Source organism: Mus caroli, unplaced genomic scaffold, assembly GCF_978045245.1.
Source record: "Mus caroli unplaced genomic scaffold, Mus_caroli_1 scaffold_12, whole genome shotgun sequence".
In the NCBI taxonomy this organism is placed as follows: Eukaryota; Metazoa; Chordata; class Mammalia; order Rodentia; family Muridae; genus Mus; species Mus caroli.
The window spans coordinates 108,761,039-108,773,943 of record NW_028227267.1 but is presented as its reverse complement, the minus strand read 5'-3'; the positions used below and the strand labels follow the sequence as shown (position 1 = coordinate 108,773,943).

General features: G+C 35.1%; 1 long non-coding RNA gene across 1 annotated transcript in view; it reads left to right on the top strand.

The window, feature by feature from the left end:
* The window catches only part of LOC115029219 (uncharacterized), a 255,453-nt gene that overhangs the window by 45,588 nt on the left and 196,960 nt on the right, over positions 1–12,905 (top strand). Inside the window, exon 2 of the long non-coding RNA XR_015044705.1 lies at positions 177–355. This is a non-coding gene — a long non-coding RNA (uncharacterized LOC115029219). The remainder of the gene's footprint in view (positions 1–176; positions 356–12,905) is intronic.

The window sequence follows — 12,905 nt, the reverse complement described above, 5'->3', positions numbered from 1 at the left end:
CTCCCCATCTTCATGAGAGATAGTCATGGAATCTGACAGCACGGGCTTGGTCAAGGGAGAGTGTGCAGAGTGGCCACCAGCTGCTTACCAGTTCACGGAATGTGTTGCAGAGGGTGATCTTAAGGAGTGTTTCTACTTTCCACATTTTTGTCTGAATCCCAGATTTTTCTTTCTAGGATTCCTCCAGCTAACCAGACCTGACTTCATCAGACAGTTATGATGGTTAACTGTTTGTTATGATGGTTAACTCAGTCTTCTACCTGAATACCCCAAGATATTGATCAAGTCAACAACATTGAACCTCAGAACACAGGAAATCTTGGACAAACTGGGAGACAGCTTGTCAGTATCTAAGGTATTTATTTATTCTAAAAATGTACATAATCTACAGACATAATGTTCCCACAGTATTAAATAATATAATAAACTGAAGGTTTCTTTCAAAATAAAAATCATTTTCTTATGTCAAGTACATTAGACATTAACATGTAGTGTTACAAGGTAATTATCAAATGATTCTGATTTGAAAATAGATAAAAATTTTCTATAAGACACATATTAATCTAAACAGCCTTTTGGATACACACTGTTGCCATTAAAACAAAGTGTTCTTAGTATAGTTCATATATCCTTGACCCTAGCATCAGGAAACACAAACTTTGAGTTGCTCTTTGGCTAACTACAGACTATGCTATCTTGGTCTTGTTGTACATGATGTTCAGCAAGTGTTTGATTACTAAGCTGTGTGCTTACATCTCGCAGGTGGTTTTAGTTTTGTTTTTGACAAGGTCTTCCTGAATATCCTAGGCAAGTCTTCTGCTTTTCCTGCCTCAGCCTCCCAGGTGGCTTAGTCTGTTCTGGTGAGGTGCTTTGTTTTCTTTTCATTCTTTAAAAATTTTTTATTAGGTATTTTCTTCATTTAGATTTCCAATGCTATCCAAAAAGTCCCCCATACTCTCCCCCCACACACTCCACCACCCACCCACTCCCACTTCTTGGCCCTGGCATTCCCCTGTACTGAGGCATATAAAGTTTGCAAGACCAATGGGCCTCCCTTTCCAATGATGGCTGACTAAGCCATCTTCTGCTACATATGCAGCTAGAGGCACGAGCTCTGGGGTACTGGTTATTTCATATTGTTGTTCCACCTATAGGGTTGCAGTTCCCTTTAGTTCCTTGGATACTTTCTCTAGCTCCTCCATTGGGGGCCCTGTGATCCATCCAATAGCTGACTGTGAGCATCCACTTCTGTGTTTGCTAGGCCCTGGCATAGCCTCACAAGAGACAGCTATATCTGGGTCCTTTCAGAAAAATCTTGCTAGTGTATGCAATGCTGTCACTGTTTGGAGGCTGATTATGGGATGGATCCCCAGGTATGGCAGTCTCTAGATGTTCCATCCTTTTGTCTCATCTTCAAACTTTTTCTCTGTAACTCCTTCCATGGGTGTTTTGTTCCCAATTCTAAAAAGGGGCAAAGTGTCCACACTTTGGTCTTTGTTCTCTTTTTTTGGTTCCTACATACAAAAGGAGATTGTTCCCACTTTCATGTTAAAGCTTAAATTTTTCATGGCACTTGCATCTACTAAACTCTAAGCCAGAGTCATAATCCCACTGTAAGACACGTAGCTGCCTGCTCTGGTGTTTGGTGTGTTTGTTTTTATTGTGGGGCTGCTATAACTGATTATTGATGAAAAAAATTGGAAACAGGCCCTTAGCCGTTTATCCAGTCTCCCCTCACTTCCTTCATGACTGTGCATCAATGCAGCTTTGTAGACCAGTAGAGGTATCGCGATTTTGATACCTCACCAACATTTCCTGACTCTTCTTTGGTTTATGAAAGGTGACAGGTTGCTTTATACACTACTAAAGTTAACACAGTTTGGCCTTTGAGTGTAGACCCATCATATATCTGTTTCTCTAATTGCTTGGTGGCGCCCCCTTCCACGATTCAGTCACCTAGCTTTATGTGACCAGTTAAACAGCTATCATATTATAGAGAATCAACACCAAAATTTGGTGCAAAGTAAAAAGTAGAGCTGGAGACATAAACAAACATTTTGTCCAAAACTATATGGGATATCAAGGTATTTTCCCCCTTTCTGGACTCACTATATTTAGAAAAATTAGTGTGTGTCTAACTGCTGTGTCCAAGCATGCTGGTACATATTATACAACTTGCAACATTTCTGTTGTCGAAAACTCACACTCTGTGAACTCTATTTTTCCACTGAGAACTAGCATTTAATAATTGTTGATCAAACACCAGGAAAAAATGTATGCCTAATAGAATATGTTTAATTATCTATACATTGTAACTTACAGTCTATTAATATAACAATGTAAAGTACATTTATGGCATTCATATAAAAGTAAATAAAAGGAGTACTCGTGGCTAGCCTAACATTTTTCTTCTATTGCCTTAAATCAATTTGAAAAAAATTATACAAAGTGTTGTGTCTAACTCAGCAAATGGACAAATTTAAGGAAAAAAAAATCACCATTTTTATACATAAACCTTGTCACCTAAAAACATTTTTTAAATATAAGGTATGCTTACTTTTACTCTTAAAAGGTTTGTTTGTCTGTAGTTGTACTGTCAATAAAGTAGCTTCGATCCTTTAAGAGTAGTAGACAGCTTTTTACAGCTTTCTCCTATATATGCCAAGCACATTTTCCACTCGGCTCCTAAAATGATTACTCTACAAATTGTAATGTTTTGTTACATTTATTTTTATAATAGTCTAGATTTCTGTCTGCAAAGAAAGTGTTATAAATTTTCCTAAAAGCTTATTTTAAAGTATACACTTTATTGTTATTTCCTTTATCATTAAATTATTATTTTGTGTTGTAAGTTTGTGATATGACTATATGAAATTGTGTGTGTGTCTGAAAGTGAGTGTATACATGTGGATGAGCAAGGTCTTTGAGGTTGTATTTCATTAATGGCTTCCTGTTTAAAAAAAAAAACAAAAACAAAGAACTCCTTCTGAGTCTGAAGCTCATCAGCTTTTCCAAGCTAACTGGTTGAGGAGTTCTAGAACACTGTCTATTCTTTAGTAGTAGTTATATAATTTTTTTGTTTTGTATTCTGGGAAAAAGTCATTGGTGTAAGTTGAATTTATTGAATGTGTGTTGCCTGTAGAGGTTTCAAAGATCTATGTTCATGGTCAGTTATACTTGTAAAGTTGAACACTCAAAAGAATAGCATATAGATAAGTTATGCACTGAGAGTAACTTCAGGATAAAAGCAATGTTTTCTCACAGCTCTAAAGTTAGAGAAATCTAAGATGAGAGAACTCACAGATAGTGTGTATACTGAGAAATTACTCCCAGGTTCAAAAATAACAACTTCCTATACTGAGAAACGAAAGAAAGCCATTTTGAGTATTGGTTAAAGTTGCTAAAATTTCACATTTTTAAACCTGTTCATCCAGACATAAAACAAAACAAGACACAGCAGTGCTTTTGAGCTACTTTTGGGCCTTCCAATAACAGTTGTATGATTTTTTTATGTTCCTTTCTCATTCAATTTCTTCTGCTTCCTGCTTGTATTTATTTTCATTTAATTTCTGCATCGGCCAAAAGGACATGAGAGATATTATGAAAATATATGTTGCAATATAGGAAAACTAGAATGGATGTAAACTATGAACTAGTGAAAAAATAAAACTGAAGATATAAAATATAGGGGATAAAAATGAAAGTGATGTAATAATACCTGTGTAAAATAAGCGTGCAGTTGGATAGGGTATGCCTGAACTGTGCAACTCTCTCTTCTGACTACAGTTATGTAGGGGAAGTAATTATTTTGTAACTTCCTGTTCTGTAATTCAAAGATTGGTAAGTCCTCAAGAAAGACACAAATATTTGAGGTATTTGGAATCTACTAAATGATGCTCCTCAAGTAAGTTTGAATAGTGGAATTTTTAAAAATATTTTATTACATATTTTCCTCAATTACATTTCCAATGCTATCCCAAAAGTCCCTCATACCCCCCCCCCACTTCCCTACCCACCCATTCCTTTTTTTTTTCCCTGGCGTTCCCCTGTACTGGGGCATATAAAGTTTGGGTGTCCAATGGGTCCCTCTTTCCAGTGATGGCCGACTAGGCCATCTTTTGATACATATGCAACTAGAGTCAAGAGCTCCGGGGTACTGGTTAGTTCATAATGTTGTTCCACCTATAGGGTTGCAGATCCCTTTAGCTCCTTGGGTAACTTTCTCTAGCTCCTCCATTGGGAGCCCTGTGATCCATCCAATAGCTAACTGTGAGCATCCACTTCTGTGTTTGCTAGGTCCCAGCATAGTCTCACAAGAGACAGCTATATCAGAGTCCTTTCAGCAAAAATCTTGCTAGTGTATGCAATGGTGTTAGCCTTTGGAAGCTGATTATGGGATGGATCCCTGGATATGACAGTCTCCAGATGGTCCATTCTTTTGTCACAGCTCCAAACTTTGTCTCTGTAACTCCTTCCATGGGTGTTTTGTTTCCAATTCTAAGGAGGGACATAGTGTCCACACTTTGGTCTTCGTTCTTCTTGAGTTTCATGTGTTTAGCAAATTGTATCTTATATCTTGTGTATCCTAGGTTTTGTGCTAATATCCACTTATCACTGAGTACATATTGTGTGAGTTCCTTTGTGATTATGTTACCTCACTCAAAGAGAGGCCCATTGGACAGGCAAACTTTATATGCCCCAGTACAGGGGAATGCCAGGGCCAAAAAAATGGGAATGGGTGTGTAGAGAAGTGGGGGGAGAGGGTATGGGGGACTTTTGGTGTAGCATTGGAAATGTAATTGAGGAAAATATGTAATAAAAATATTAAAAAAAAAGAAAAAAAAAGCCTAAAGATGGAAACAACCAAAAACTCCACCTAAGTTGATACCTATGAACCCCCAAAATGACTAGAACATCAAGATACTTCTAAATGTGTAGCAGTAGTATGCCAAACTTGCTAGTAGCTATAGTTCTCTAATTGGACTTAAGATTCATACAACAAGAGGGAAACTATTCCTGGTACCTAAAACCCTTAAATTTCTTGGTGCTAGTGACTTCATCAATTTCAGGGAAGAACCAACAGCCCCCACTTTATCAAATCAGCACAATAACAAATACATATACATGTTTGTCATTATACCTCCACATAAGGATAGTCCTGACTGTTCGTTAACCAAGTTCTTTTTACAACAGACAGAAACCATTGCAGGGACCTACAACCAATCAAAATACAAGAGTTGAGGAGTTCAGTCCCATTGACTCCATCTACAAAACAATTTCTGTAGCAAAAGCTCAGGAAATATTGTGGAAGAGGGAGTGGAAATACTGTCAAGGGTTAGAGGTCAGGGAGGTGGATCTGAGCTTGTGTTGACACTGAAATAGTTGACTTGTAGTTTATTCATTATTTACAAACACTTCAAAGTTTTGAAGATTGTAGTAACAAGGATTGTCCTTATAAGCTATGACTTGATATTAAGAGTAAAATATTTTTCTGGAAGAATGAAGGTTTTAAAAAGGTAATCTGTTCAGGCATCAGGAGAATTTTATACTGCATTCTCTAAAATGCATAATATGTCTAGGTGTTTTCTGGTCGTGTTGAGGCAAGTAAAGGGGAGGCTTTGTGCCTGAGGATCTTTCTGTTTCCAGCATTCTTGTGAATGCAATTGGGGTTTTACCTAGAGACAATTCTCAAAACTGACTAGGAAATAAAACTGTGCCCATACCAGTCACAGCCATCTGTCAGCCAACTGATTATATAATTATGGAATGTCATTGAACAACCAAGGGAAATCCCTAGGGATAGAGTAATTTTTTCACGTTCCCTCAGAATTCTGCACCTGAAGGCTCCTTTCCCACACCGCTCCGAGGGAAGTTCTCTGACCCTTTACACTCTTGCCTGATGTGTCTTGTTACTCTTGGTCAACAGAACCTTTGCTAAATTTATTTTGTCAAAAGATTTTAGTTTATTCATATAGTTACAATGAATAGGAGACTGGAAAAGGTAGCTGGCTATGATTTAGTCTATCTAAAGTTCTTAGCATATGTCTATATGCCATTTACATTAGTAGGCATTTGGCATCCAGTAAGGTCCCATTCCTCATCAGTTTCCACTTGCTTTCCATGGGTTCAGTAATTTAGTGGACCTGCTATATATAGGTGATATGTCATTCTGCTGAGAATGGCACAGTCTCACTATCTTAGCTCTGAGTCACTAAAGAACTGAACCACCTTTTGGTCTGATGACCCGTCCAGCAGGTCCAGTTATTCGAGGGTCTCGAGGGGACCTTCTCCTAAGAACCAAATGGGGGGTAGAGAGAAATGGGGGCCTTGTGCGAATAAGGACACGAAAACCGTTCTGGATTGCATCAAGCCCCAAATGTATTAGCCAGGCCCGAGGTTTAAATGTACAAGCAAAATGGGAAGTGCCTTTCAGCAGGAGGAATGGGACAGAGGAAATGTACCTCAGTAGGAGGGATGGGGCAGTGGAAAGAGAGGAAGTACTTCTCAGCAGGAGGGATGGGGCAGCAGAAATTTTTCTTTTGGTGACTACACTGGGAAGCGGGAACTTGGCAGTATCAGGGTACATCTTGAGGTCAGGACATCTGGAGCTGACTTAGGGTTGGAATGATCTGTGGTTGTTCTCTGAGCAGTGCGTCCAGTGGCCCGCTTTTGACCCTCTTTTCTTCTCGGGGGGAGAGGCCCAATTCAGAGATCAGGACAATAGCGTTGCCTTAATAGCTCCCAACAGTCTGATATCTCTAAGCTGCATGTTACCCACTTGCTGACCATTCAATGGTGACCATGGTTATCAGGTTGAATGTTTCAGATCTCAGTGCCTGCATTCAATGAATCTTGCAGGGTAGCCTAACCATGTATTACAAAGCTGATGTCATTTTCCTCACCATATTTCTCCATAAAATCATGCCACCTTATATCATCACAGGAAATGGGCAAAGGTAGTTCAAATTATAGTTTTATAAAAGAGGATCAGATTCATATTACTCTCATTTTAAGTATTGTTATCTCGTTCTACTTTATTTTTCATTACACTTGATCTCTTACTCTACCTAATTTATAAACATTATTATGTATGTGTTCATGAAAAAAGGTATATAAAATTTTCAGTAATCTCTGAAATACCAGGTACCCATTAAAATCTTAGAAGACAACCCTGTAGAAAAGGATTGCTGCCTTTGTGTCAGTATCATATTATCATGTCTATATAAAATTTTTATATCAAAGAGTCCTGTAAATGTTTATGAACTATACCACCTTACTTCTTCAGCATAAGATACTAAGTGAGGTCTATGAGTCTGCTAGCCACATTATATATTCTTTACAATGGATTTTAAGGCTAGCATGATGTTTCATAATACAACAGCATATCCAAAAACCCAGCACAACCCTACATAATAATCTAGACTAATTAAATTTTAAAAGTTTATAACATAAGATCCTCATAAATCATTTGTATAGAATGTAATCTGAAAGGGGCAAAGTTGTGTGTGTTTTTTTTCAGTGACAGAGAAGAGAAACTATTTTTCTAATGCAAAGTGATCAGCTTGTTCTTTCTTTCTAGCATATGATCAAGATAGGAAGTCACAAGTAGAAATTATCTTTGAACAGTTTTAGGAACATTGCATGCTTTGCTGTATTAATTTTCATTATGTTATGGCCTTGTTAGTGATTTATAATTTTCATTATAATGTGACTAAATTGAGAACAGGACACAAAGTAGCATATTCAAAATTACATCAGTATTTAATGATGTTAGAATACAACGCTATTTAAAATTTATCTGAAGCTAACTGGTCACAGAGTTTGTACTCATTAACCCTAAGCATCCCACCCCCAATACAGGACGACAATACTGTGTAGCCAGTGGTGGTGGATGTTGTAATGTTAGGGATGGGTGTCCATGAGCCCTAGAAATATCGGTAGAAATATTACTTCTTGCCATATATACGACTTACTTATCATGCTTTGAAGAAATAGTGTAGAAAACACTATGAAAGCGTTCACCCTTGACCTTTTATGACAGCCATATGTGGAAAATATGCTGAGATATATTGAGCAAAATAATTAATCTCAACACTAGGGAGGTAGAAGCAGAAACAGTTAGATCTCTGTGAATTTAAGGCAAGCTTGTTCCACAAAACAGGTTCCAAGAGTAACAGGGCTACCCTATCTTAAAAAACTATTAAAATTAATTTCACCCTTATTTTAATCCCTTATATTTTCTTAACATTTTCAATATAGCTAGTGAGGAATCAAGTACTCACTTTCAAGAGAAATTTAAATTGTGACATTAATTAATATATTGTAGCAGAATTTATTTCTTGTACTGTACTCTATTGTCAAAACAATGTAATTGTAGCACAATAGAGTACAATACAATTTGGAGTTTTGTGATAATTTGTATCTGGTGATATTAATTGGGCTATAATCATTTTAATAGGTAAAATATTTGAGAATCAGTCTATTGAAAAATTTTAAAAATGGCAACATAGGTCTTTATGCACATTGTATATTTGAGGGTTGTATATGTGTGTTTGTGCACTTGTGTGTATGTGAGTGTATGTACATTTATATCATTAGAGTTTATTTATATATGTATATATGTATGTTTATGTATGTAAGTGAATATATATGTATGTTTGTACTTTGATCAGTGTGGGGATACTAGACTTATATAAGTCACCACTACAGTTTTTGCCATAAGCACTTTCTCTAAACTCTAGCAAGAATATCATTGTTAAAACAATATCATGACATTTTATTAAATGCTTGCTGGTATAAATTACTACTCTATTTTTGATATCACCTGATTAAACATTCCATAGTCTGTATTGTATTATAATGATATTGTTGATATCATTGTTTCAAAAATAAGTGATCTGGAGTCAGATGTGATAGCTCATGTTTGTAATTCCAGTGATCAAAAGGCTGAGCCAATAGGATCAAATGAATTTGAGGCCAGCCTATTTTGTATAGTGTGTTAAGTCCTGGTTGCATTAGGGAATGAAACCTTCTTTCTGACACCATGGCAACAATGTAACTGAATGGAGCCAACAGATTTAAATAAACTTCTGAGTCTCAAAGGAATAATAAAGGATGATCATGTTATAATGAAAGACAAGAAGGGTTGTGTTTCACAGAGAAAGACCCTTAAACAGAGGGAAGAATTTTATGTTTGGCTAATTTTTTCTGATTTATAAGCTACTTTGAATAAAACACTGTGATATTTTTCCTTCATGTATTTAATGTATTTATAGTGGACATTAATTCTCAAATATTTCTCATTTTAAATGCTATATTTACTTATTAGTAAATTCAAGCTTGTAATTTTCTTCTGTGATAAATAGATGATGGATAGGAAGTCAGATGATAAAAATTTTTATGGCATGTATAAATGACAGTCAAAACACTGGGAATTGCTGAAATGGTTTTGAGAAAAAACTATAATTAAAAATTATATCTTTATTATATAACCAGAAAAAGAAAGAACATAAATCTACTTATATTGTTAACAGTAAGCACTTATATAATTGCTTTTTAATTAATATGTAATAAATTGCTTCAATTGTCACTTTAATTAAATATACAGTATCTGAGTATTTGGAGTGTTTGTGAAATCTGTGATAAATTATATCATTGAAAGCTCCTTTTATACTTTATTTGGTTGTGTACACTAAGATGAGAAATTTGGTAAGAAAAAAAATCCCTGTTCAAAATATTTACCTTCAAATTATGTCACTCAAATATACACAATTATTCAGATGGATAGGATCACTTATTTGAAAATTTAACAATGTTTAAAACTTTAGTTTATATTGCCAAATGTTCTATCTCTATTTTATTGATGGAGATCTAGGGTGTTCATTAAGATCTTACCAGTTTGTATGTGCAAAACTCCATATGTGTTCCTATGAATTACAGATTATTTCCCACTCCCCTTCTTGACATTGGTATGGGAAGGGATTTACATTTATGCAAACCCATTATGCTGCTTTTCAGACCTTTTATATAATAGTTTTAAGAGATTAGAAGTGACAACAGCCATAAAAAGGGAAATAACCATTATAAAATCAAATCTGATTTCATGACAATTTGCGGGAAAGTATTGTCTTTTCTTACTCAATTTTCCCCCATGTACCTCTTAGTACAAAAGCACATATCTAAATGGCAAATCATTTTCTACTTTTCGATTTAAAAATACTCTTTATTGAATAAAGGAAAAGTATTGCCATTTTTTTGAGCTGAGAGAAAGTTGTTCCATACCATTTTTCACTGATACACAACTTTTTTCACAGAATTTCGCCAGGACTTATATTTTCTCATTAATATAAATAAAAATATTATTTGGCATTATATTTAGAATATGTAAATATTAAGCAATATTCAAAAATATGTGAAATGAACATTTGCATTATAACATCAGAAACATAAATACTGAAAGAATTACATGCATTAATATCTTTGTATATTCATTATAAATAAACTTTAATGTAATCAGTAATTCTTAGTACTGCTAAGTTGTTCTGGAATTTGGTTATGTTTAGAATTTATTCAAAAATATAAATGCATGATTACATCCATCATTCTAACATATATATGTATACAATGTATATACACATTGTACATTATATACATTATATATTCATTTATACACACACAAACACACATATGTATATTTCAACATTTTAGAATGAGCTGGTTGAATTGAGACCAAGTTTGTCATTAATTTTAAATCAATTTACATAGAAGAGATAGTCTAGTATATTCTATACTAAAAGGAACATTTACTCATGGCCTTTACATTTTAATAGCATATTTAATTTGTTTTTGACATCGTGAAAGCAACACAAGAAAGAATGTATGGAGCATACTGTGTTTTTTCCTATCCACCTTTTCTCATTTAGTTGTATGTGTTAGATCAAAACTTGCTTCTAAATTTGATCTCATACTTAATTGCATTCTTTTTAAACTTCATTCATACAGAAATTCAAAACACTCTCATTAAATTGACTATAAAACTTCATATGACAACATCTCAGAGCCATAGATATCACCCCCCCCCAGTCCCCCGTGCCTTCCATGTGCAGCTATAGAAATCCTTTTTTTCCCATTAATTTATTTATTTATAAATTTAACATTCCAATCACTCTCCCTCATGGTGCCCCCTCACATTCTTTGTCCCACCTCTCCACTGAGAGGGCTAGGACACCCTGGGCATCCTCCCCTCTCTTACTACTATGCTCATGTTCATTCAGGGAACTGATTTTCTGTACTGCATTTTCTTTGTCAGTATTACCTAACAGAAGAACGTCTCTAGAGTGTACATATTTCTTCACTGATTTATGGCAGTGTTTTCCAAAATGCTCCATATATAGAAATAAAGAACATCATTTAAATTTTGGAAGCTAATGTCTGATATCAATGTAAATATTCTTTCAAAGTATGGAGTTTCCTGTGGAGATGTTTTTCTTATGAAATAAGTGAAATGAATTTATAATCTCACTGTAACTAAATAGTCTAACACGATCAAGCTAGTCTAAAATGCTAGCATAGAGTTGCTATTTACCAGGTTGTAAATTTATGGTTTAAAAACAATATTACCTTGTTCTTCTTTCCTGTCATATCTATTGTTTGTCCTTAATTTCTAAGCAAGCATAATGGACACTATTACAGAGTCTCAAGCTACTCATTCTGTCCTACCAATTTGTCTAAATTCCCATCACTGAACTTGACTTATAAGTTCTGCTGAAGGCTTTGTCTATGAAGGCATTTTGAGTCCTCACCAATTGCATGTGTACACAAGTGGACTCTGTTGAGAAAAGGTACTGTGAATATACCCATCACTTTCAACATGATTCAGATTTCTACATTCACTGGCATCTTCCCATTTTGAACATGTCCTCTAAGGACCTGTAAGTGCCGGTATCACATATTCATTTTCTTTTTCCTTAGAGATATTTGATTGATATCCTTTCACTTTGCTTTAATTTATTCTTTTACCATTTCTGGCAGATTTTTATGCCTTCAAAGTCTGTCCCTGAATTCCAGCCTTTCACTAATCTCATATTACACTCAGTCTTGTTGCTGCATTGCATTCCTAACTATGTGGTGATAATTCTAATCTTGCCATCTCAAACCCTGTATATCTTTAAGATAAGTCTACATTTCCCTCTGCCACAAAGTCTCTTGAACTATAATTTTCATCTTAGTTTTAAATTAATCTCTCAGGTATTCAACATAGAGTTAGCGTACAGGAATTTGGCAGTGAGGACCAAATGTCATCAGAAGGAAAAATCAAATAGAGAAACATTTTTGTTTTGTTTTGTTTTCCATAGCAACCGCTAACACATTATTTAAACCAAAAACGATCATAGAAAATCATGAACATATACTCATACTTTATATGTAATCTGAGAACTGAGAGTTAGCACTATATTAACACTAGCAGAAAACACACTGTTATTAGTATTTAGGAGGCTCATAGATAACTGATTGATAACATGAAGAGCTCACATTCCCTGCCAACCTCACCCCAGCACACCCTGGAGTATTGTCATGGATAGATCTCGCTATTCTTTCTATTTCTATTTCCAATTGTTCAGGAAGCTCACTCCATTTATTTCACACAATGGTTCAGATCTGTCCTTTCCTTTCTATTACCACCGCCACAGAACAGTCTCAAGGGGCCCATGACCTTTCATCCAGAGAATTATAGGAAACTTTTATGTGATTTATTTTCCTCTAAAACTTTTCTCACATTATAATCTAATACATTCTCTTTGAATGATGTTTTCTTCTAAAGCAGAATTTTGACCATCCAAATTTGAAAGGAATATTTCCCATTACTTTGAACTTAGATAGATAATATGTAAATATATAATAGATAA